The sequence below is a fragment of the Oryzias melastigma genome, linkage group LG9, assembly GCF_002922805.2.
Source record: "Oryzias melastigma strain HK-1 linkage group LG9, ASM292280v2, whole genome shotgun sequence".
NCBI classification, from domain to species: domain Eukaryota; kingdom Metazoa; phylum Chordata; class Actinopteri; order Beloniformes; family Adrianichthyidae; genus Oryzias; species Oryzias melastigma.
The window spans coordinates 1,695,861-1,723,427 of record NC_050520.1 but is presented as its reverse complement, the minus strand read 5'-3'; the positions used below and the strand labels follow the sequence as shown (position 1 = coordinate 1,723,427).

General features: G+C 39.1%; 1 protein-coding gene across 4 annotated transcripts in view; it reads right to left on the bottom strand.

Annotated features, from left to right (window-relative positions):
• The window catches only part of taok3a (TAO kinase 3a), a 63,567-nt gene extending 38,519 nt beyond the window's left edge, over nucleotides 1–25,048 (bottom strand). Inside the window, exons 1-2 of one of the 4 annotated variants that reach the window (XM_024274932.2) lie at nucleotides 24,878–25,048; nucleotides 24,597–24,707 (exon numbers count right to left, since the gene is read on the bottom strand). The gene's annotated coding sequence lies outside the window, so the exon portion shown is untranslated. Of the gene's footprint in view, nucleotides 1–23,927; nucleotides 24,239–24,335 lie in introns of those variants that run through there. The other 3 variants (XM_024274935.2, XM_036213733.1, XM_024274933.2) reach the window with 3 other exon arrangements.
• Nucleotides 25,049–27,567: the final 2,519 nt, after the last annotated feature.

Below are 27,567 nucleotides of genomic sequence, written 5' to 3'. Positions count from 1 at the left end.
GGGAAAAAAAAAAAAAAAAACATTTATAAGTTATAATCATCTATAAACGATTCTTCATCATGACTGCGTTTTGTGAGTAGACTGAGCATTCATTGAAGTCTGCAGCTGTTTGAAACCTATAAAAGTTACCTACACCCCAAAAATGTTGGTTTTATTGAGAAACGAGCGAAAACATCTGGACTTTGGTTTATTTCTCATCTTCCTTTGCTGTTTGGCTCATAAAATTAGGAAGGTGGCGTTCACCCTGAACAAACAGAGGGAAGGCTTTGATTTCTACATAGCAGATGGTGGAATGACTCAACAAATCTCCTTAATGGTAATCAGAAACGGTCAGATCTGCTCGGTTCTGGAACTCCAAAGAAACCAGACGTCATTTTGATGCTGCTCCTACATGTGCTGTCCTGGTTTACGAGGGGAGCGACCTTCGTCTGCAGGTGAATCTTTATTGTTCCTCGGATAAAAGCAGGAGTTCAAGGACACGATCATCTGATGCCCCACAAACATGAGCATCAGAGCAGCTGGAGACCAAAACCAGGAAACGTCTTCTACATGCAACCGATCAGGACCCCAACGCGGTTCCCGATTTGGCATCAGTGACCCTGTGACTTCTCCTCCAGTCGTGAACGGAGGGGCGCCTCTTCTCCTCTGAATCCATGTTTAGCCTCCTCTCCGAACCTTCATCCCCGTCCTCCGGAGTTCTGACGGAGCAGATCGGCGCTCCGGGGGGGAAGCGTATTGAATAATAAAGGAGTGGAGGAGGACGAGGGGATGGGAGGACAGGGATAAAAATGTATTGTGCTCCTCTGAGTGTCTCTGAATGATTTATAACACAAACTGACGCTTGCATGAGCCTCTGGGAAAGTTGTGGCTGCCCCCCCTCGCTCATTCCACCCTGCTTGGCATTTCTGTCCGGCAAAGGATGGGAAGATCCAAACAGTCTAACAGTACCATTTTTTTTATTTTAATCTAAAAATATGAACAAGTGTTTGTATGTTTTTACTTTCAGAATTTCCACTTTATTTTTATAGTTTTGTGAACAAAAACATCTATAAAAGACTATTTTTAAAAGGCCGGCTCGTGTTCTTCATGTCGGAGGTGAAAGCTCCGCCCACGCCCGCTTTGTTCCAGCTTCATGGACGAGTGAAAAAAGTGGTGAGGAAGGAGAGCCTGAATAAAGCGTGGACAACAACATCTCAGGTCGGTTCCTGCTGCGTCGCTCCGCACACTCTGCAGCATGAATCATAAACCCTGAGTCACGCGTTTGACAGCTTCCACTTCGTGACTAAACAAACCCAACAGAGCGGCTTTCAGGACGACTTTTAGGAATGAGTCCACGTGGACGACGCCGTCAACAACTTTAAGTACAAACTAGAAACAAACTTTGACACTTTAGTAGCTAAAGTCTCTAAATGTGATTATTTTTCACAAGTTTAACGGTCAAAGACACTAGTATGATTTCTGGTGTAAATATAAACATTTATTATTTTCATTGTGTTTTTTGTTTCCTTCCATTTCTGCGTTTTTAATAATGATTTTTAGGACTTTGTTTTTATCTTGTGCACTCCTATCACTCCCTCCTGTATTGGATTAGTGTGGATTTTTATGACTGACTGGACTCCAAGTCCAGAATAAATTCTATTTATCTCATCTATTAATCTATATGAGGTCACAATTTTGATTTTACTTATAAAACTATTAAAAACTGAAACAGATTTAGAACAGATTACAGAGTCAGTTTGTTAAATTGATGCGTGAAATCTATGAGTTCCTTCTTTCAAAAACTTTTTTTTTTTTAATTTTCTTCAGCCAAAACAACTTTTCAGTAAATTTTTAAGTATGAACTAATTATTTTATTAATAAAAGTTACATCCTTTGTTCAGAGTATAACCCTTCTGATGAACACGCTGTGATGGAAAAAAGCAGCTTCTCAATAATCAAGAAAAGCTGTAATTCTGTATTTGTTTTTATTTTTAACTTAATCTTAATTTATCCAGGCAAAACAGATAAAGAAAATATATATATATATTTTCAACTGGAAGTACATATTTTAGACTTATAATTTTTATATTTTAGATTTAAAATGCATTTTTCAGACTTTTATAGATCCTTTTGAACACCTTGGAAGCATAATTGCGTGACATGACAATAAGAGAATTTCTCATTCTGACATTGAATTCATTTAAGTTGTGCTGTAATTTCCTCGTCTCCTCTGTGAGCTGAGCCATCCAGGGCCTTTTAAAATTCATACAGAGCATCTACGACAGGAAAAGTGTTCCAACAATGGAAATTTAAAAACTATTTTATTTACATTGAATTATATTTCAATTAAATCAATTTAGAAAGTGTTGAGTGATCTGTGAATTTAAAAAAGATAAAATCCTGAATATTTTTTATTCTTGAAGCTCATTTCTAGAAAACCCTGAACACATGATCACACTTTAAAACAGAATTTGAGCACTTTGAGGCAGCTCTCATGTCAGCGGCTTAGTGACACTTTTGGGACAGTAAGTCCTCAAACAGAATCGTCTCTTGGGTTGGATGCTAAGCTAACTCCATCATGGATGTGGGTGTTGGTGAAGCAGATCCACAGTCACGAGACGCCACAGCATCAATATTTAAGCTCAAACTTTCACCAATTCATCTTTAACAGAACTCTAAATGAGTTGCCTCCAAATTATCAATAGTGGCTGGCAGCAGAGAGAAAACAGGAAACTGAAACCTAATTTATACTTTCATTTTCTAACAAGCTTTTCTCATATTTTCTGAATGTCTTTCAAACGATGTGCTAAACGTTCATTTAGACTCTTGAGATGCTGAGGGAGTGTCATAATGTGGGAAACCTCAGTCTGCAAATGAATCAAACACTTAAAAGCTTTTTTAAAAGAACATTTGTTGGACAGGCAGCCCACATAGAAAGAAAATATTAAACTGACTTTAAATGAGACTTTCCTTAAATCGGTCAGTCTATTTTTAGCAGTGCTCATTACTCAGGTCTCACTTTGACCCGAGAAAACTCAGGATGACGAGAAAAAACACAAAATTCTGTATTTTTAGGCCAAATTTGAATTGTTTAGGAGTTTAAGAAACGTACACATTCACTCAAAGTGGGTCACCTGAAGTATGCTCTTAGGTCAGATCATTGTTTTATGAGAACTGGACCGAATGAGTTCAACGTCACTCATAGAAAATGTCTTACATCTGGCTCCAACCAAATAGTCAGTCGCCATCTTTTTGTGACATGGACGCCACTACTTTGGAACTAGACGTTGGTAAGAAGACGTCAAACTGTCAAAGTAGACTCTGGTTGGTCACTTTATAACTTGAATAACTTGCAATAAAGAAAAAATATGGAGAAAAAAAATATGATTATCAGGAAGATGTTTAACTAGAGCACGAATGGTCATTCTGACAAAAAGAATGACTGAGTAACAGCTGGAGCCAGCGGGTACTTCTTGTTTGGTACGCCAATCATTTTGAGTGAGATCTTCGTCAATCAGTAGAAGCTTTAGTGTCACTAATGTGCAACATTCAGCCAAAATCTATGCAGACAGGAAGCAAGAAAGCCAAATATGGCAGCCAGTTTTCTCCTCATTGCTTCTTTCATTTAAACATCACAACAAACCAACAAAAAAGAAAAATCCACCTTAACTTCTCCGTCCTGTAAAGGGACTAGTGTTGTTCTGCACACGACACATGTGTTCGCTTTAGAGGTGGGCATCTTGAAATTCCTCACAATTCGATTAGGATTTAGGAGGCAACGATTCAATTATGAAACAATCATCAATGCATCCCAGACCTGCAGTTTTCCCATTAGAAATGTTTCTCTTTACTACAAAACACTAGACCAATATCACTTCCTTTTCTCCACCAAAGTGCATTTTTAGGTAAAGACAAGATCAGTGTACTTGTTTAACTTTCATTACCAACATAAAAATTCTGTCATTAAAAATATTTCATTTAATACTCAAAAATCCTTCACAGCATCAAAAGGTAAAAATGTTCCCTGAACTCAACAGCCTTGAATGAGATGTGGGTTTTTTCATTAGACCAACTTTAATGAAACGCTCTTTAACTCATGTCCAACTGAATAAATAGTGTCTAGCTAGATGCACATTGTGATTTTGTTAACCGCCTGACTTTTTATCCAATTGCAACACTATGAAAGCCAAAGTGCATCCAAACAGTTGCTTTAAGCAAAATCTGGGTCAATCGGGTGTCGAGATCGGGAAGGTCAGCCAAATTTGTGTGTTACTTTTACTTTAAATCTTTTTTTTTTTTGATTATCAATTATTTAAAATTCACAAAACGATTCAGAATCGTTTATGGATCATAATCGATTTTTTCCCTACCACTGGTTCGTCTGTCATCACCAGAATCAGGCACAAGTCACACTCAAAAGTGCATTGTGAACATGCATTTAGCAAAAATCCAGATTGGAATCATGCGTAAAGACCTGCAGAGCGAGTACAGCCTAGTTTAAGAATGGTTCAGGAAAAACTCATGATTAAATAAATTTATTTATTAGATCTTTTGAACATTCAGCAACTTGAGAGTGAATCCTCGCTCCTGACACGGGAAAAATGGAGAAGTTTAAACTCCCTCACAAATCTGCAGTTTGCAGCTGAAACACCAACAGGAAACAAAGATTTTATCCATCAGACAGACAATTTTCTTCAGTAATGATGCTTTAAAAATTGGTGTTAACCTTTAAAACTATCCAGATTTTTGTTTTAAAAAATAAAATCATGTGGAATGTACCACAGACCAAGTGAACACATTTCTGACGTTTTTCTGTTACACGGATGACACAATGAGTTCTAATGGGTTAAAGAAACAGAGGAAATCAGACTTTAACAGGTTTTTAAAAACAAATCTACGAGAGCAACACAAAGTCAAAAAAAGTAAGTGATCTATGATGGAGCGATGAAACATTTCAGACACTGTCTGTTTCCTGCCTCATTTCCTGTCCATCAAGCTGAGGAAACTGTCACATGACTTGTATATTTCCTACTCTCAGATGTTTCTATTACATCAGGTCAAAGGGGTGGGAGGTCCATGCAAGCCCATAGAGAAAGCACGACTTATTATTTAGGGACTTCCCATGAATCCACGCTGTTTTCCAAAAACATTTTCAAAATACTCCACAACATTCAGTTGATAGCACCCATCCCCACCAGAAAACGTCCAGACCGGCGCTCAAAGAAGCCCCGGCTGAGTGACACGAGCAAAACGGCAGAGTGCAGCGTCACGGCGCGCTGTCACCATGCAGCTGCATTATTCAACACCCCCTCACAGACGACGCTGCACGGCAGAAGAATGAAGGGGGGGGGGGGTTACAAGTGACAGAGCTGAGCGAAACGAGGCCTAACGAGACACGCCAACAGATGAGACCGCCGAGCGTGACACAACCACGTTTGAGGGTCTAATAATAAAACTCTGCAGGTAAAAAGTCAGAAATGTTTTCAATTTTAATTATTACACAGTTTCTACATATTATATGTATTGCATTTAAGAAACAGCAATTTGAGGCTCCTTTTTTGCTAAATATATTTAATAGTTTCTAAATTCTCAGAAATATTCTAAATTTGAAAGAAAAAAACAGTTTTTATAGCTTTTTTAGTCTTGGTGCATCTGTTTTTGTGCATTTGTGTCTCAGTTTTCAACATCATTTTGAAATCTCTGCATCAAACCCACTGACATGTTTGAAGTTGCAGCTTTTCTTGCATATTTTTAGATGAACTTTGTTTCTGAAAAGCCTGTACAGTAACTCATTACACTAAAAGCGGCCGCAGCAGAGCCACCTCCTCCTCTAAGCTGACTCACAGAACAAACACCAACGTGTTCGTGTTGCTTTTTAGGCAAATTATGCCCAAAAACCATTCAATTAATCTGCACCTCGGCAACGCGGCCTCAGTCACTGTCCTCCGGAGATTTAAGCACCAAACACCCAGAGGACCGACGCTAACCCAGATCTTCTGTTTGTGATGTGGAACCATGGGGGCTTCTGTGTGTTTGCAGGTCAGGAGGAAACTGTTCCATAAAGCAACGACTGCAGAAATACTGCAAATATACGAGGAATAAAAACACCAAACTGAAGTTGTAGGCAATAAAGGGCTGGATTTTTTTTTTTTACTTCAATTATGAGCCACTTATAAAAATTTCAATTGATTAACAACGTCTAAAGCAACATATGTTCACCCTCTGCATTTTCTTAACGACCCACTCCAATAAAAATTGTAGTTTTAACGTGATGGAGGACATAGGTATATATAAATAAATAAAAAAATAAGGTTTAGATTGCATTTTTGAGTATTTCTTTATGCAAATTGTTGGAAAAGATATTTGTTATGAAGAAAATACACTGGGCGGGGCCACAAGCTTCCTCAACAGGGAAGGGAAGGGGGAGGCGGGGTTGCTCTGCCCACAACTCAGAGGCAAATTTCTAATGAACTCCTGCCACTCTGCAGAAACTATGTCCTAGAAAATAACAGTTATTTTTTATTTATTAGACTAAATACAGAATAATCTTTGTAAAAAGACCACTGGGAATTCTTTTAAATAGAATGGCCTGTGTCTTTAATGAATTAGATTAAAAGATGTTTGAGCTTTCCAAAAATTAACCTTAATATTGACCTTGTTTTCAGTTTGCTTATTAGTTTATTTGACAGGAACACTGTGCAAAAACCTTAAGATGTTTTTCAACAGATTAAAGCTGAAACTAGATTCTGTCTGTAGTCCCCGTAGAACGCCTCCATCCCATACTTCCAACTGTAGCATCCTCGTTGACATTTTGTGAACTTTGGGGAGAAATTCAAGAAAGGACTCAGAGCTCACAAAGTTCGACTGCATTAAATTCCCAACAATCCACTGTTTAAGAAAATTAGATCATTGATAAGAATCCTTGTTGGTGCTCTGGATGAGGTGATGGATCTGAGGTCATTTATATGTGATTAACATGTGGATTAAAGGGAGGAATTCAATCAAATCTGCATTTTTGAGTCGCAACTATCAGAAAAAAATGCTGAAAAATATCAATTCTTTGTCTACAGACTCATTTCAGTTCATTTCAACTTTTGTAAATAAAAAAAAACGTTGTGGGGAAGAAATGTGACATAAATTGAACTGCAGGAACAGATAAAAATGTTTTCTTCAATATTACAATTCCTCATTTCTTTTATATCAATATGTGTTGTGATTGCCCACTCCTGTGAACGGCGTGAACTCAGCTCGCCGTGGTTAGCAGTATGAACATCAATCGCCGTTTAATACAGGTGAACTGGGATATGATGCATGATAAAAGCAGCTCGTTCCTGTTAAAAGCGGGTCATGGCAGGACGAAGAAGCGGTCTACAACTCCTTTGCTTCTCTGAAGACAGATAACCGAGCCAGACGTTTAGTCTGCAGAATAATGAAGTGCATCAGAGCGTGCGTTCAGCTGACTTTACCCCCTCTGACAGCCGAGGCGACTTGGGGAAGGAGTGTGAAGAGTCTCCAGCTGAAGGCAGTCGTGTGAGCAAACCGAGATGTCAGATTTTTAAAGAGAAACACCTTTGCGTTTTTGTTCTTAATTTGAGAAGATTTTTGTTAAACCAGCGGAAGATTGGAAAATGCCGCTTCACTTGAGCCCAGAGATGTTTCGGTTGTTTTGGAAGTGGCAGCTTATTTCATTGCTTCCCAATAATAATAATATGAAACTTCTAACATCTTTTTTTTTTTAATAAAAATTAGGGATGCAATGATTCCATTTTCTCTACACACCTCAATTTTTTGGGTCACAGTTTTGTTTCGGTTTGATTTACGAGGAATTTATTACAAAATAACAACAACAACAAAAATATTTGAAAAATCCTTTTTTAATTTCATATAAGAAAGCAACAAAGAACAAAAGCATTTCATTTGTTTTATACCAAGCTTGGTTTAATGTTATGAAACAATAAATAATAAATCCTTGTTAAATTTAGGAAAAATGTTTGACACTTTTGACGTAAACATACAACGTTTGGCTTCCCCTATGATTTGGTTAAATGGTGTAACACGCAATTTAGTTCTAAACCAAGCAGTGTGGCATCCTTAATAAATGTGGGTTAAGTTGTAATATATTTTAGGAGGATCTTTAAGGTTTTCCTAACATCAAAAATTAAGCTTTAATTGATTTTATAAAGTTAGAAGCAACAAAACAATCACAAAAACATTTTTGGGAGAAAAAACTATAACTACAGATAACGATGATTTAAAAAGAAAAAAATTATTTGGTTTGATAGACCAGAGATATTTTTTTAAATAAGAAATGCACTCTAATCTAGAAATAAAAGCCAAAAAGTTGAACTTTTATTTAATCTTATCTTCATTTAATCATTATCCCATCAACATCTAAAATGTGACCTCTCCGCACCACAAACTTTCTGTAGATTTTTTGTTTAAGTCAAGAGTTTATTCACCAATGAAAACCAAGTTCTGCACAAATCCAATCTTATTGTTCTCAAAGACAAAGTTTTTCTCCAGCAAGCGCTTCATCCAGATAATATATCCAGTCCTGTTGTGTTTCCAAGAAATCCTCCGGAAACTTTTTAAGAAATGTTTTAAGGGAAATGTCGATTCTTCTGGAGTATTTGTTCGCGGTTATCTCTGTTAAATCCAGAATTCAAACCTCACGTATAAAGAAGCCCTTCATTGCTCGTATCTGTCTGAAAGATGAACATGGACCTTTAGGATTCATGTTTTCTTCATGAGCCACTTTAAATTTCCAAAAGTTTGCATCACTTTCTCCAAGTTTAGCGCTTCAATCTTTGATGAAAGCTTAATGTTAGGAATTAAACCGTCCCCCAGTGACGATGGGGTGAACGCAGGTTCATCGTGGAGAATGAAGGACAGAGAAGAGGGGTTGGAGGATGATATTTGTCAAGATCTGATTAGAAATATGAGTTTTTATAAGAGAAAGTCATAATAGATGCAGAGTGTAAAAAAAAGGACACTTGGTGGCTTAAAAGTACCAAAAGAACCACATTTTTCAGGCTATTTCCTCGCTGTCTTGTGCTGTTAAGGTTACCAAAGACGGAAGGACGATCATTGGACATTTTTCTTTTTTTTCCATCAAAGACTAAAGAAAAGCAGCAGCTCGACGTTCAGCCGAGACAACGTGAAGACGGCACTCAGAAACTAATACCAGATTCATTAGGTTTTTCAGTTGTTCACATCCTTCATTTCCATGTTTATAAGTTCCAGAAAAGTCCAGTCTATTGACTGTATATGAGAACTGGAGTCAGTGAGAGTGACGTCATCCATAGAAAACTTATTTTTTCTGGCTGAAATTAAAAGTTGTCATTTGATTGTGATACAGATGCCCCCATGTTGGAGCCAGGCGTCGCCGGTAAGCAGTGATTGGTCGGAGTTGGTTTGCGTCAACGTTTCTATGACGTGTCACAAAGCCATATTTGCATATATTGTATGGGTGGAAGTTGGTCATAGATGAATATATGTGGAAAAAGTGAGAAAGTTGTGGTTTTTAACGTGAAACATTCACAGATGTATCATGAAGGTACCATGTTAACACCACGGAAGAAGTACAAATTAAATTATATAAATCAATATAAAATCTAAATCTGGCCCAAATTTCGTAATTTTATGGTTATGTGCTCTGATAGTTATACTTCAGTGACACATGTGTGAAAAGTTTGTTAGCCATACATGGACCGGTCGTGGAAAGCCACAAATTTTCCTATGAATTTCGCAAAAATCATGTACAATTGCGTGAGATTTACACATTAATTGCATATAAAAATACGTGAAATACGCATAGACTACGTAATTCTCAACTGAACACAAATTTTGAACAACTCAAACCGACTTCACGTAAAGACGTGTCGGCCGAAACCCTCGACAGATATCTGCGCATGTCGACGAATGACGAACGCCAAAAACACGTATGTATCACGCATGTGTTGCGAAAGTTTGGAATTTCATACCTGGAAAATTCACAAAATGTACATAGTGGCATAGTTAGTCACGGCCTTTAAGCAACCACTCCCTCCAATCAGGAGTCAACTTGCAGGAAGTCCACAGCCATTCCACTTGAAAGCGGGCTACACGAGGTCACCACTCTGCTGCGGCAAAATGTAATAGATTACTACTATTACTACAACTGTGGTGGTGTACGTCAACCTGAAACCAGGCATCCACTGGACTGTTAATGAACTGATGGAGGCTCAGGCTGTTGCACTACTACCCTCACAAAATAGTGGCCAGTAAGAATCCATTTTATACAAACTGGAGACGGGCTTGTGAGTGGAAACAAGAGGGCAGGACTTCGATTCAGCCCCTGGTGGTAGCTTTGCATGGCTCCAGGTTGTAGTGGCTGGAACTGCTGGGGTTGCTTTTATGGCAACCTGTTAATGTGAACTACATTAGACTGTTGCTTTATTGCTCTTCTCAGTAGGTTCTGGAAGATTCACGCAAAGTTCAACACTTTTCCAGAATATTCCTCTCGAGTCTCGTAAGAACATGAGTTCAGAAGTTTTAAGAATAACTCTCCCATAGATCCATGTTCGTCCAAAAGTTTATTTCTGACTTTCGAATCATGAACTCCGACCTGATCAGAGTCCAGTGAGGCCTGACATTCTTTGCGTCTTCTTTGACGCCCTCCTGAACAAGTCCTCGGCTCGCTCTGAGCGTTCTCCTGTTCTCTCCGCGAGTGGATGACGGAACTCTGTTCTGTGGCTCTCTGGAGTCGAAAGGCTGCAGAGATGTTTGTGCAACCCTTTCAGGCTCAAACGTGTCAGACTTTGTTTCTAAGCTTTTCTTGAACTTCTGGCAGCCTGATGTGTTTGTTTGTGAGCTTTTTAGCGTGCTCTTCTTTGTCTGGCAGCTTCTGTTGCAGTCTGTCAGTGATCAGGCCGGCGTGTGAGATGTGAAACCAAGCTCTGCTTTCCAAAACAAACAATTTATCACTTTCCATGGCGGTTTAATCCTTTTTTTATGACTGGGTATCGCCAATAATTTCCAAAATCAATTCTATTGGATTCACCAGAACCTGAATCAATTCGATTTTTTTTAATTCTCTGGATCCTCTCAATTCAATTAAATTCAATTAAATACTGAATTTAAACATTTAGACACATTTGTTTAGAAATACATTAAATATTTTCATATTAATCTGATACAGTTCACATACTGTAAAATGCATTAGTGAAATTATACCATACAGTTAATACCATGGATTCTCAAACGGAGAAGCTCCAACAATTGTTCTCCTTCTCCTGGAGGGCGTTTCGGTTTGACCACTAGGTGACGATAGCACTATAGCATTACACCTTATTCCAGAAGAATAAAGTATGAGCAAAAAACGATGTTTTGGACCACAAATGGTTACTTTAAAAATATTTCCTTAAATGAGTCTGGAAAATTAATACCTTTGAGTTTGTTGTGCCTTTGAGATGTTTATTCAGTCAGAAATGTTTAGGTAAACCGAGCGTTAGCACTAGCCGCCCTGTGGGAAATCCCATTACATGTTAGCACCAAGCTAGCGGACTTTAGCATTATGTGTTATATCAATCTCTACTTATATGGATCAATTATTGATCTATTAGGCTTACTGGGCGGGCCACAAGCTCCCAGCTTTGGGGAGGGGAAGGGGGGCGGGGGTTGCCAATTGTCCAGCCTAAAGCTCAGAGGCAAATTTCTAGTGAGTTACTGCCGCTCTTCAGGAACTATGTCCTAGTTTTCAGATTTTGGCTAAAAACGGCATAATCATAATAAAAACAATGGGAACGCTTTTAAAAATAGATCAGAGTGGGTCTTTAAAGCTTTTATAGCAGAGATTTAAACACTTTAACCCAAGAACACATCAGACATCCAGCTTGATAAAAAACAGAAGTTTACCAAAACTTGATAAAAACCAGTCGGACGTTCCCAGATTGATGAACAGTTTCCAAGAAAGACATCTATACTGGGTGGATGAGAATCTCCTCGAGGGAAAACAATGATTTCATGCTGTCTTTTGCCAAATCCTCACGAGTCGAGTTCAACGAGGACAACTCCTGAGGTTCAAAGGAGCCTTCAGCTTTGCATTTACCATAAAGGCTTTAGGTCGAGCATCTTAAAGTTTCCTGTACACGGGTGCAGTAGCTGATAATGACTTAGCATCTAATAATAAAGACATGAAAATTTGAAGCTTTTCTACTTTCGTAAAAGTCGATGGGAGGAAAGCCCCAAAAAGGAAACATGCATCTGGGCCGCCGAGTCATTTCCTTTTTCCTCTTTTGTCAAAAATACACAGACACTATAAATTATGTACATCATCAGTAGTTTACAGAGTGAGCGGGGGCTCTTGGGTTTTAAGGTTTCTGCTTTAATCCCACATAAAATCGGGCCGAAATTAGTTTGAAAAACAATTCCGGCTCAGAACTCGGCCTCCCTCTTCCTCTTTTAGATCTGAGCTGTAAAAAAAGATGGAAAAAGGAAAAAAATCTTCTGTAGATGACTCAAGTTTGACAACAAAGTGAATGCCAATGAATGATTATGAGCCTGAAAGGTCAACTGCATAATGAGAATCAATATGTATCAGTGTGTGAACTGTAACGTGACGGGTCTTTGAATCCTCGGGCGCCTAAATATTGACCACAAATAGCAGCTCGACTGGTCAGAAAAAGCGTCCCCTAATCTCTGCAGGTTTCTTCAATGACCAACACCAAGTATAATACAGCACCAACTGAACACAGCAGCATTTGTATGGCCATCATTTACCGGTTATACACATTAAAGTTCATATTTTTAATCGTAAAGTAAAACATTGCCGTCCTTTGTGTCTTTCCCCAATCAATAATTTAGGAAGAAATTCTTCCCGCTGCAAATATTTGTTAGAAAACATGAAGAAACGTGAATTAATAATTGAAATGCTTTCTATAAACCACTGAGCATGTTCAGATAACCTCTGGATGTGCCCGATCAGAATCTGGTTTGGGGAGTTTTTTTTTTTTTTTTAACTAAAACAATCCCCAAAAGAAACTAAGACTGAGGGAAAAATCATTTCAAAGCAAAGACTCACCAGTTCATTAGGATTTTGCAGAACTGTATAGAAAATTAAAAAAGGAAACAATGATAGAGAATCTCTTCAGCCGTCTCACATGTTAATGAGCTCATCTGGGTTTAAGTTTGTTCCTAATCAATGTTAGCAAAAAGCCAGGAGCCTATATGTTTAAAATTCTCAAGGTTTGATCTGTAAAATCAGAACTTTTTTTTGTCCTCAGGATGTTTCCAGATCTTTATCTTCAAAGTAGCCGGTATCAGATGAACATGGGAAAAATCTAAAGATACACAAACATCAGGAACAAACTAAAGCTTTATAAGAGAACTCTACAGTATGAGGATGCAGGAAAATATCCATAAAGTATACAAATATCCAATAATTATCAAAGATATAGCTCTGTATTGGCTAAATGGTTAATGCAAATACATCAGCAACACACCAGCCATACGGTTTAAACGTACGTCATGAAGACACGCCCCCGAAATTCAACTCCAGCAGCAACTTTACTCCCAGTAGGACTGTTCATCTCCATCGACCAATCAGCGACCAAAAAATTTTACCTTCCTCTCCTGTAGCTTGTTTTTCTGCCTGAAGTCAATCATAGGACTCCAGACAGTACAAATGATGATTAAAAGGGGGAGGGGCACTGTGTTTGCTCCGCCCACTACACAAATTCTGAAAATTACTGACAAAAACTATTGCTTTACTTTGAGACAAAGTAAAGCAAGAGTTTTCCATTAATGTTGCACAACTTTAAACTCTAATAAAATATCTAAAAAAAATAACCTCCCTCAAAATTGTCAAGAACTGAAAATAAAGTAAAATAAATCAATAAACTATATAAAAACCGGACTATAAGTATCTTTATTTTGGTGTAAAGTCCGACTTTCACAGTCGAGGGAAATTTGCTCCTTCTGACACCAGCCTCCAGTGGTCTGTTGAGGAACTGCAACGCAACTTTTAACACTTCCTGGTTTGCAACAAAATTGGAGAAGAAGTTGTGGGCGTGGCCATGACTGGACTTTAATGAGATACTATTGAGGAAATAAACAGAAGGACCAAAAAATGTTTATATATTCATATTTTTTTCTTGACTGAGCTAACCAAAGGCCAACTTTGATCCTTAAGTAAATTAAATTGAGTTTATATTGAAGTAAACTGCATTTAATGTTTTGTTTGTCATTAAGTTTGGTGTTTTTGGTTATTCCACATCAGTATTTTATTTTTATCAATTTAAATATCCTATAAGAGCTTTCAATATCAGTCAATACTTGAAAATTGACAAATTAGATACTCAATATTATCAATTAAAGCCACAATTTAAAAAGCCTAAAATAGAAACAATATATATTTTAAACAAAGGTAAAGACCCTAAAATTTTGTATTGAGGGTAGTAATTTAAATGCAAATGTCATGCAAGGGACATAAACCATTAAATAAACTCAATTGTTTTTACTAAAGCTTCTACAGAAGGCAACTTTAATGAGCGTTCTATAAATATCTATCCTAAAGTCGATCTTAAATTGAATCCGGAACTTTACTGAACTCTGAGCAAAAGCAGAAGAACAAGAAAAACTCGACCACAGAAGTTTGCTGCGTTCCCTCCAACTGTCCCAGCAGATTTAAAGTCAAACTTTCTGTCTTCTCATCAAGTAAAAACATCAAATTTCAGAAACAGAACATTTTTTAACACTTTGTTTAGTATTTACAGTTTCCGTGTAAAGCACAGCAGTCGATCACACATGCTTCATTTATGATCTGTCGATCTTTTGAAGGTGGATCAACACAGTGGTGTGTATTTAAAACTAGAAAGAATGCGTATTTTAAGACGATGCAGTCTCAATTTCTTAACGTAAAATCTGATCATGAGTCACGAAGCAGTGAGGCTTCAATGACCAGGAGAGATGTTTTATTGCTGATTGTCAGCATCTCGTAATAGATAAAGGATTGCCCCCCCCAACAGTAAGTCTGGTCTGATTCCTGTTTCCTCTTTCCTTGTGTTGGTTGGAAACACTCTGCGGTGGTGGAACGTCTGTCTGGCGAAGACATAAAAGCTATCTGGACGTGAGCCATAAAGGTCATCGCCTACAACAACCTGGGAGGGGGTGTTCGTGCTTCTGCATCTTTGATACCCCCCCGCCTGACCATTTCACTCCTTCCTGCATTGGCCCCCCGGGGCGGCATCACCGTCGCAATTATCCGAGGGTTTGCTTCCTTCTGGCTGTGCGGCGCTCGCTGCACATCTGGTTTATTTGTGTTCACGGCGGATGGGGGTGTGGATCAGGGTGTGTGTGTGTACAATAAGTGGGGTGGGGTGTTGACAGCGTTTTTCCTCAGAGTCACGCTTTAATTGGACAATTGTTTCGTTTGACCTCGGGCTCCTCGGGTTCAGAAAGGCAAACAACGCATCCCAGCAGGTGGCGCTGAGGTGGCAGAAATGTTTACTTTGGCTTCAGGAATGTATTAATGTTAAGAGGAAAAACTGTTAAAGAGAAAACAGCTGCAGTGACTGATTTGTCTTTTTATCGTGTTAAAGATCCACTCCGATCATCTTTTGATCTACCGTCAAAGCGTTCCTAGTGGTCTTAATTATGATGATGTTGTTTCAGATCAGATGAGGATAACGTGGATCTAGTCACCTGCAAATGGATGCATCAGAATCATAGACATATTTTAATCACTGGATCACCGTAGCTTCCTGATATGTGCACCGCCACTTTATTTGAAACCCGACGACATCGACCATCCTTGGCGACGGTGTGATTGATATAGGGTTAGCTAGCGGCGTGCTAGTGGTCTACACCACACATGCGCCGTGAAAACAAACTGCTGAGTAGAAACGAGGCTTAACTTAACTCAGTTGAATTTTGCTCTAGGGCTGCCATGATTAGTCAATTAATCGATGACTAATCGACTATTAAAATAGTCGACGAATAATTTAATAGTAATACTTTATATTATATGGAGTCTGAGTGTAGTAAAGTTGAAAGTTATAATGGCATTATGCTATCTTTTTGGACTATTTTGGCATTTATTAAGGTTTTTTAGGCTATTTTGGAGTTTAGCTAAAATTTCAGCTGTATGTTAGCTATTTTGGCTATTTTAGGCTTTTTTTAAGGGTGTTTTGGGGTTTCGCTAATATTTAAGCTGGCCATCAGCTTCAGCATTTTCAGCTATAAGCTTCTCTGATTTCAGCTATCAACTTCAGTGTTTTTAGCCAACAATTTCAGCATCTTCACCTATCGTCACTAGCATCTTCCCCGGCCAAATTCACCTTATGGCATTCACACTAGCATTTTTGAAGGTACTGCTATATATCAAGTTTTTAGTTAGTTTAAAGCTAACGATGGAGTCAACTAATCGTAATGATTAATCGGTGATTAGTCGATTATTAAAATAATCGTTTGTGGCAGCCTTATTTTGCTCACACAAATTACCTGGACCATAATATATCACTCCTTACCGGACCGGACTGCTCAGTGGAAACGAGCCTCAAATGTCAATACCAAATCTGAGACCCTGACTGGTCAAAGTTCCACCTGGTTAAACTTTTAACGCGCTTTCAATGTACGCGTGTTTTGTACATGGAGGTTAAAAACAGTCGCAGAAACTTGTGAGTTGATGCATGAAAGTTATGATTTTGGAAACCTGAAATGCATATTTACATTTACTTTTCATTGATAGCGGTCTATTGAACTTGAGTTGCCGAGGGCGGTGCAAGCATATCATCATAGCTCGGTGATCCTTATATATGATATAAGATCAAAAATAGATCTGTCAGTGACTGTGCACCTTTTAGTGCGGAAAGTCCAGTACTCAGAAATGCAATTTTGAGCTTAATTTTCCTTATATGTCCTTCATCATCAGAAAATTACCACAAAAACATGTCAAAAAAAAAAAAACACTTTTCATTCGAATGGGTCTTTAAGTCATCAAAGGTGAAATCACAAAGAACACCTTTTGCCCGGAAAATGCAGAGTTAACTTCTTTTTAATTAAAAGTCAGCTTTATCCTGATGCACCGCTGGCTGGTGACAGCATAACACACAATCTCCCCCAGATTCAGAGGCAAATCTCCACTTGACCCAATGGAGGTTGTCCAGTCACAGCATTAGGACAGCACAGAGCTTGGGCAGAAGCCTACATTCACGTGGGACTGGGGGGGATGGGGGTGGCTCTGGCACACACACGGTGGTAATTTTTGCATAAATGATCGGGAAGCATCCCCTTTCGAGTCAAAGATCAGGGACGGTCATCGTTGCCAAACGCTGCAAAGAAACAACATTTTGAATGCAACAGTGGGACACTTTGAGACGATGCTCCTAAAATAGACTAGCATGATGCAGTGTATTACCTCACCCCCCACACTAGCATCAGCAAACGTGTCCGTCACATTCATCCGGCCTAAACCCAGCTGACGTGCCCACTCTGCTAAGCTGTGGCGCACGCCGGCGTCCTCCCTTCAACGGGGAACCCTCTGAACATACACAAAATGTATGAAACTCAGAGGAGACGAGTCATGAAGTGGATCTTCTGACCACGCCGAGTTAGACCCGGAAGGATGGCTGTGAGCGGATTTAACGCGGTCGGCCGTCAGCTGTGTCACGGAGGAGCTCGCAGAAATGATCACGGAGCTGGAGACAGATGTAGCCAAACAGAATGGGGTTGAAATGAGGCTGGGGGGGGGCTCAAGGTCTCAGCTGCAACTCTAACAGAAGTTTGGAGAAACATTGCAGTCGCTGATGCTAACCTCCTGAGCCCACCCAAAATCCATTTTTACCCAAGTAAAATCAGCTGAAGTCCCACTCCAGATATAAATTTTTCTATTGTAAAATCAGTCTTTTAATTATGATTATACAGTTTTTAGCTAAAAACAAAAAGTCTGAAAAACATATTTTCTAAAGGCATCACGAGAAAAATGCTTCAAAAACATGATTTTCATTAGATCTTCATTAGATCTTAAAGGAAGGAAGAAGGAAGAACATCGCTCCACCTGTCCTGGACTCGAACACGCTCTCGAACGGCGTGTTTCTACAATCAAGCCGGGCCAGATGTCACGCTGGAGGGGAGCTTGGGAAAAACGGAGATAAGGACAAGCTGAAGAAAGGTTATCATGTTCCAACACAAGTCTGCACGGAAAACCAACAAAAACGTCACGCCACAAGCGCAGCAGTTCGACTCTGAAAGAGGAAAGACTCGACCCCGCCGCCACACAGAGACGTAGAACGGTTTCTCTGACCGAGACGACAGAAAAGTTTGTTACAAGGCATGTGAGGCGGACCTGTGCAGGCCAAGGCCATGACTCAGGTTTGCACCAGCTGCTGGGTCATGAGTGGATCCTTTTGTCTCTTATCATTCTGAGGACATAAACTAATTTCACCAAATACAGGAACGTTGGAGAGAGAAGGAGCTTCATTGGTCTATTGAGCATTCACAGATACGAGTCAAAAAGGGTTTTATAGTCAAAAACGTTAAAATAGTCTAAATTCAAAAGAAAGGAACCAATTACTATATATTAAAAAAAAAGTTTCAATCCAACATAAACCCCATGGATGACCTCATCTATTAAACATTTTCAACCAGAAGGCAATGCTTTTGAGTTAAAGTTTGGTCAATAAGCAGGTTTCTTAAATCTACTAAAGTTGTATTTTCTCAGAAGTTGCAGGTCTGGCTAAAGGTTTTAGGATATTTTTAAAAAACTTCAAACTTTTTACAATAGAATATTCAGACTCTCCGTAATCCGTCTTGATTTACTCTTCATTTAGTTTCTATATAATGAAACTTTAAGGCTACAATTTGGCCGATATTAATTTTTCCGATATTTCACCCACAATTGTGGCCATTAGCCGATACAGAAATTTGTCTCCAATAACAATAAGCATGTCCTGATGAAGCCCCTGCAAGAATCAGTTGAGAGCTTCAGGATATCGTGTAAACTCAATCTGTTAGGAATCACAGTCAAATGAATTTCTAGGTGAATGACCCAGAAAAGCATCTCAACTTTCTTCCAAATTTTTTCCCCAATTTAAGTGAGTTTTAGCTGTAGCTAGAAGTCAAAACATTTACAACAACTTTGGTTTGTTTGTCATTTCAGTGAGAAAAGAAAGCCATTTCCTTTAGAACTGTGCGCGCTAATTTTTGTTTTATTAGAATATTAAAACTTTTACTGAAAAAGAATTGATTGGTTTGGTTCATTTCAAGCCTTAAATGTAGACAATACAAAAATATTATACAAATGTATCAAATTCCTTACAGAAATAATTAAATGCATTTATTAAAGCCAAAAATACACACTTAAGTCACATTTGATTCTAAATATAGTGATTATTAACTAAACATTTGATTTTTGTTCATGTGTGAGGTCAGTTGTAGTTCTGAACATAACTGCAAAAACTGGCAAATTAAACAAAAAAACCCCAATGATTAACCATAAATACCAGAACCGATTTATCTTCAACATCAAAGTGTGGATGGACCTTATTTTATCTCAGCAGTTCATGTTGGTGGTGGTATGATGGTGTGGGGTAGTTTCTTTATCTCAACTGAGACTACTGAACTGTTGTTGCCCACAGCTACCTCTTTATGACCCCCGTGGGCTAATCTTCCAATGGCTATTTCTATCATTTGGGCTGTAGAAAAGTCATCAACTCTTTATAAGAACTGGATTTAGTGTCCCCGCCCCTCAGCATTCCAAACAGGAAGTGCCCACGGGCTCCAAGAAGCCAAAGCCCCATAGACTTCTATAGAGAAATAAACAGCTTTTACTCTGTCATTCTATTGATCAAAATGACTAACATTTTTTTTCTTTTTTTTACAATATTGTTTCTGTAGTGACCAACCAGATGCCTCAATAATAGTAGGTGGAGCCTGCTGGCCCCTACATCCAGCATTTAAAACATTTAATTGACATATTTTGTGTAGCCCACTTTGAAGTGGTAGGGGTTTGGACTTCAAACAAGTCTGATTGGTTAGAGTGGTTGTCATAGGAACGGACCAATCACTGCTCATTGGCGCCAACATTATGGCGTAAGTGTCACAAAAAACGGCGACTGAACTGACTTCATTTGGTTGGAGCCAGATGTAAATCCCTTGCTCCAGATCTCATACAGTGGATGAAACAGAAGATTTGCATCATGGGATATGCATCAAAGATGCCATCATGTCAAATTGGACCAAAACGTCCACTCAGTATGTATTGACCAACATTTCAATCGTCGGTCAATACGTATAGATTGGGCTCATCATTATTGGTATTTACTTTAGTTTGAGAGGAAAAGTTGTGGATACGCCGTCACCTGCACACATCCCTATACACTGGCAGCGCGGTCTCAGGCTAGATGAAAATGATGATTTTTAGGTCAGTCTCTTCTGTGAGGGTTCGCTCTCTCTGGCTGGTTGGAGACACAGATCTCGCAGCGGTGCAGCCTTCTGCTGTCCTTTGAAATCATCATTAAAAGCAGTATGCATGAACACATCTGCAAGTTGAGGAAAGAGGGGGGGCAGGGAGGGCATAATTCTCCTTGGCATGTGAGACAGCATTCCTGTATTAGACATGCTAAACCAGGATCACTGCAGAACATTAAGCCTGACAGCTCGGCGTTAATATTAATGCTCTGAGCCACAAACTAACCAAACCGGTCTGACAATCTTGGAGAGATTTTTTTTATGATGAAAATAATTAAAAGGGCAGCTTTCCACGGCTGAGGAGAGGAGGAATCGATCAGTTCAACAGGTTGGAAGCAAGGTATCATGGGAGGATGAGCTGAGAGACAGCAGCTTGGAGCATTGCAGGAACAAGTGAGACGAGTGCAGGTCTGTCTGAAGATCTCCATCAGTGACGTTTAGGTGTTGATGTTTTTAACATGTTCTTCTGGCAATTTTATGATGATGGAGGAGATATTAAAATAAAATGTAACTTAAAAGACAATTTTTAAGTGTTTCTCAATCCCAACCCCCGCGAATAAGTGTAATACTGTATGCAAAGAATGCAAAATTCTTTGCAAGAAGATTGCGGAGGTGAAGAAGAATCCAGGTGAAAAGAGGACAAAACCTTTGGTTTGGATCTTGAGTCGGGGGAAAAGTGCTTCCTGCGATTGTAAAACCTTTCCCCCAATCAATGGGTCACCTCGAAGTTCCCCCATTTTTCTATGGACCTAGGACCAACGAGGGACCAGAAAGGGTACCAGTCGGTCCTGCTTAACGGGTCCACTTTGCAATGGAAATGCTCGGAAGTCCAGTCCGTCCCAGTGCAGTCCGGTCTGGACTGCCCAGTGGAAACAAAGCTTAAGACTGAAGTGCACACCTATACGGGCAGTTTAGGGGGTATTCAGACTGGACATATTTGGTTTGCTAAACCAGAGTTTGGTTCCCACGATAATGCGAACCAAATTTTCAGTCTGAATACATCTAAGTGGATCCTGGTCCGGGACTAGGAATCGGTCTCTAATCAATCTTTTAAGGTGGTCTCGGTTTGCTCGAACTGAGCTTCGGTTTGCTCTGAGTTTCTTCAATCGAATACACTCTGAGCTCGAAGTGGAACAACTGGACCAAAACGGCCAACAGAGTAGTGGAACAACAATGAGACCAAGGCAGCAACTCATCCACATGTGGTTGGATGAATGCTTGCTTCTCACAATGTTTTCCAGACAACATTTACACGAGAGAGAATAGGAATATACTTTCAATCACTCATTTTGACAGGTGACCTTTGACCCTTCACCATCAATCAATCTCATTTGACAGATGACATTATATAAATTTCATATCAAATTTATAGTATGCCATCTGTCACAGTTTGATTGGTGGTGTGGGGTCAAAGGTCACCTGTCAAAATTAGTTTGATGGAAAGTATATTATTTTTTTTCTGTTATGTCATAAACATCTATGCTTTAGCCGTCGCCTGCTCGGTGACCGTCTTGGAGCATGCCTCCACCATACCAAAGCAGCAGTAAAAAATGTTCAACCTGACTCTGCAGATGTTTAAAATTGATTAGCAAATTATAAAGTTGGAATCCGTGAACTATCACGACAAGGACTGCAAAGTGTGGGACTTCCATTATTCTTTCTGTAGTTGCTTTGTCAAAACCTCGTAATTCTTGGCCAATGACTGAAGAAATCTGTAGTCATAGTGCTGCCACAAATGATTATTTTAAATGTCGACTAATCACTGATTATTTTTTCTGATTAGTTGACTAATGCACAAACTGGATGTAAAGCAAAGATCTTAACCATCTTAAAACTAACAACTAGATATATAGCATTAACTGCAATAATGCTAGTGTGAATGCTGTAAGCTGAATTTGGCTGTTGAAGATGCTAGTGCTGATAGCTGAAGATGCTAAAATTGATAGCTAAAATCGCTGAAGCTGTTAGCTGAAATGCCAAATTAGCCTAAAAAATAGAAAAAGGCCTGTTAGCCAAAACAGCTGGCATGCAGCTGAAACTTCAAAATAGCCTAAAAACTGAAAAAAAATATTAAATTAGCCAAAATAGCTAGCCTGCAAGTGAAATATCAGCTAAACTCCAAAGTAGCCTAAAAAACAAAAAAGCCAAATTTGGAAAAAATAACTAGAATGCATCTGAAATATTAGCAAAACCCCAGATTAGCCTAAAAATTGAAAACATACAAAATTATCCAAAATAGCTAGCATGTAGCTGAAATATTAGCTAAACTCCAAAATAGCCAAAAACCCTTATTAAATGCCAAAATAGTCCAAAAAAGTAGTATAATACAGTTATAACTTTCAACTTTACCCCACTCTGGCTAAATGAAATATAAAGTAACAACTAATCGACTATTAACATAGTTGTCGACTATGTTAATAGTCGATTAGTCAACTAATTGTGGCAGCCATAGTAGTCACATGGTTTTGTTTACACGTTTTGGTCTTTAACAGAAATGTTTGGCTGACGGCAGTCTGAATAGACCAAATGCAAGGTTCAATCTGGACCACATTAAGTGGACTTGGTCCAGACCAAACTATTTCAATCTGAGAGACACCAATTGACCTATGAAGCAGGATTTTTGGACGATCTTTGAAGAAAAACTACAAATGCATGAGGAGAAACATTGAAAACTCCAAGTCAACATATGAACCATGGCCTTCTGGCTGTGAGGCAAGAGCGCGAACCACTGCACCACCGTGCAGCCCATCAAAAGGCACTAAATTTGTTCATGTGACTTTCTGGTCGTTTGACAGGATTTCTGCACTGGAAGACTTCTGAAAAAGCCAAAAAAAAAAGTTGTCCGGTTTGGTGGAAAAAGCCTCACAACAATTGTCCTGCTCAGAGGGAAAGCTGTCCTCCCACAAAGGTTAAAGAAGATCATCTTGTCCATAAAGTCATGTAACAGACACTAAAGCGGTTTCCTCTGATAAACCCCACTGTCAGGGCGGTCCAAATGCACAATCTAACTTTTACTGCTTTATATCCTGTGATCTTTATGGCATCAGTCAAACATTTACAGGTGAAGAACACGCTAAATATCTGGGTGACATCACAAACACCAAAAAGCATTGCCCTAGTTTCTGCTGTCAAACCAGGAAGTGCGCTGCTTTCTGTTCCTTCTACAGTTCAAAGACTCCAGAAACTGACGAGAAGAGTTGGTGGCGCGCGCGTGAGTCCTGCGAGAGGAAACGTCAGACTGTCAGGCAGGAAGCTGCATGTGCTTCTTTCTACAAATCCCTCCACACGGAGCCGTTCGGCAGGTTCGCTTCCTCTCACTCATGCGCTCTGCGCACCCAGGATGACATCATGTTGGGTCAGCTTGGGTTTTTACAGCTCAGCATCTGCCATTTCCACGGCGTCTCTGATCTGCAGCCTGCGCGCGCTCTCAACCAAAGAGGGGGATTTAAATAAAACAAACAAACAAACATGGGGTGATAAATAAATAAAGGTGAAGGAGTTACCTGGCTGCAGTGCACACAAACCACCCCCTCGCAGATTGTCTCTCTGCGGAGGAAACGCGACGTGTAGTAAAAACCTCCGAAACAATGGAAGGTACCACGGTCCGGTCAGGAGGAGTGGACCGGTCCACGGCGCGCGGCGGAGCTCCAATGACGCGCAGGACAAGTTCACGCGGCAGCATCCACGCGCCTCGTCTTTACTCTTCTCTACAACCTGTCATCTGTTGGCTCAACCCCCCCTCTCTCTCTACCCGTCACTCAAGCCGAGCGGCGCGTGCCCTCCCCGCGCGAGCACTACATCGTAAACATCCCCAAATAATTGTGTGCGCAGCGTCAAGCAGGTGCAAAGACCCGCGCGGAAAAAAAACACATACTACGCACTTCACCTCCCGCGAGGCGCCCGTTACTCACCACGTCTGAGCTGTGGGGGGGTTAGATTGGGGGCACGGCGACACCGACAGAACAACACCGCGCGACGGCGGTCATGTCCAACTTCACTCGAACCCGCTGCCAGCGGTGTAGCCGCGATAGCTTAGCCGCCGCCGAAAGAGGAAGTGTCAGTTCTGTTAACGGTTCGAGAGGCGGGGGGGCCGAGGAGGAGGGGGGCCACCGACACCGACCGAACCGGTGACAGGCAGCCAGCCCAAACGAGACCGGAGAACAGCCGCTCACCTCTCAGTAAAAAGTCGTCCCGCCGTCGGGGAGCTGTTGTAGTCCGAGTCCGGAGACGTCTGAGCGGCTTGGCCGCGCGCCCGCAGCCGCTCCAAGACTTCCTGGAGAACACTTTGACAGGCAGCCGGAAATAAAAAAAAAAAAAAAAAGTTGTGTAGCGCAGAGAAGAGGCCGCCACAGGATGCTCCTCTCGACTTATGCTAAATTAAAAATAATACTAATAATAATAATAAACAAATTGATTGACAGGTGCAAAAATAAACATCTAATTAAAAACTTACAGCTTCAGTGGCTTCACCTGCGGGGTGTTTTTCGTCTACTTTGAGAGGAGCAGCGGCGCTACACCACATTTATTCGCAAATCATTAAACATGTATGGACTGAGTCATCCCGATTCTGTTGCAACTTCAGGGGCCGACCGCTTCCGCGTGACTGTCGATCCTCTGCTGCCCCCTGCTGGCGGGATGCAGGAGTGCAGCAGTTGACCTGCTTTCTATCAGCCTGGATTTCAAACTGTTTTCAATTTGTTGCATCGATTAAAAAAAAGGGTATTAGATTTTTGGGGATTATTTTAATTTTTTTATAAAATGTATCAACTTAGTTTTATTTAAAGCACCAGATGGTCATTTCTGATGCAGGATTCTTTAGTCACCCTTTGTTTGCTCAGGAGGACTGCCCTTTGCAAAAAGTAGCACACTTGAATTGTATTTATTAAGTATAGACAATATTTGTGTGGAGTAGGAAGCATTCTAACTGAATACATTCTGAGTTGGAAAATGTAAAAGATCCACTCCAATTGAAATTGTATTTTGGTGTTTTCATTGTGTTCTTGTAGCATTTTCTCATAGTGGACAAGGATAAAAACAAAATGAAAATGAAATTTCTGAGTGTTTCTTTGTTCTACTTTTTGATAAATCTAATGGTTTCTAGGGTAGGCCATCATAAAAACAGTAAGTCGTTTGGTGTGAACTCAATTTTGCAATATTTGCAATGATTTGGATTATGACAACCATAATCATCTTGATTAATGTTTCTTGCTTTCTCTGTTTTTTTGCTTTAAAAGGACCTAGGTTGTGATGTGGCGTTTTATTAATAAGCAGAATTTAATAATCAAAATTGGAATCTGATTTTGTTTGTTTGATGGTTTGTTTTCTTGTTAAAATGAGTCAAACTGCGTGTTTATTAATAAATCATTGCTCAAAACAGAGGAATAGGTGCTTTTGGTAATTAAAAAGAAAAAAAATCTGAGATTGGAGAATATCTCGTACAGTTGGAGATCCACTTTATTTATTTATTGACCTAGTGGTGCCATGTATTTTGAGTGAAATGTGGGACCAGAAGCTGAGTGGAGTCTGTGGGTTGCAACAAAAGAAACAAAAACCATACAAAAAAGTCAGTTTGAAGTGCATGTTTCCTGCATATGTTGTAGTATTAGTAGTAGAAACCTTAATTTAACCAGGTTGAAGCAAAACATTAAGATCAAGATCTATTAAAACTTTATGGCAATATGAAACAAAACAATAAGATTGATAATTTAAAAATAAGGTGAAGTAAAGTAATTTAGTGTTACAAAGTGCAACAGATAAAAAACAGTCAGACATAAGGTGCAATAATTGAACACAGTTTGAGAATGTTAAAGTGCAAATTATGACAAATGCGCTAGTTTACATTAACAAATTAAAAACAGGCTCGGACAGATGGAATCTTTTACCGCTGCACAGAAAATACAAAAAAGATCTTAATTAAACAACATCAGAATTTTAGATCAGTATGGAGAGTATTTCAAGCACATTTCACTTTGCTTAAAACATGGCACCAAGTCATTCAATCTACCTGCATTCAATTCAAAAAGTAACTAAAAGTCATTTTTATATGTATTTTTTTATTCATTTTATGTTTAAACTTGAGTTATGACCAAATGATTGTCTTAAAAACCCAGAGTTTGGTCATGTCACGTTTTTTTTTTTTTAGTTTCTGGATGCACACTATCCAGATAGAAAGTTCTTTTTTTGTTATATTTATACATTTATCCTGAAGTTTTGTGGATAATCCAGATGTTTCTTTGTGGTCCTGTTGTTCAGCAGTGTGGTTCTCCATGCAAAGTTTGTCCAAAAGTCTCTTTCTAACAGTTGAATTAAGAACTTTGACTTGAAGTTAGTCAAGTGAGACCTGATCTTCTTTCTTTTTTTCTCTTAAATTCTATCTTTATTTTTTGTATCAATAAGTGGGAGACAACAAAAAAAGAAAACCCTGGTTCTGTGGTTTATTAGAAAATACATGTCAAAAATGTGCGTGCTTCTGGACACTTAAGGCTCAAATGTGTGTTGCATGTTTATTGAGGGAATTGTCTCATTTTTATTAATACCAGCCAAACCCACAATCTAGTAGTACTGCAGAGCTGATAGATGTACAAAAAGGCATTAAACCCTTTTTATTTTTCCATGAAGGAAAAAAAAAAAACAGTTGTCTTTTTAAGGTAAGCATCTTCTTTACATTCATATTATGTCACATCCACCTCATTCTTAGATCTAAAGGTACATTTTAACCAGAGGAATATGTATAAATACAGCAAGAAAGACGTATTTTGGGGACACATTTTAGCCTTTAAATAATTAAATTTCTCCCGGTTCATTATTTCACTGTCATAATCAAATGATAGCTAACAAATTACCCAATTTAGATGTCTCTTGGATAATTTCATAACCCAGGACACCAAAAACGATCAGATTGAATATATAAATAAATAAACAAACGAGGTCATTGACAGCACCAAATACTATATCGAATCTCATGGGTTTGGCGTTATGCCTGATTTTCAATGTTTCTATATAGAATAAAAAAAATAAAGCGGATGGATTTTTGCACCAACTACAACTTTACAAAGTCTATATTTATTTTTCTAGTTAAATAAAATATAATAAGGAAATTTATTTCGTTGTATTTGAATAGAATTCTCGTCAGGCACAAGCTTG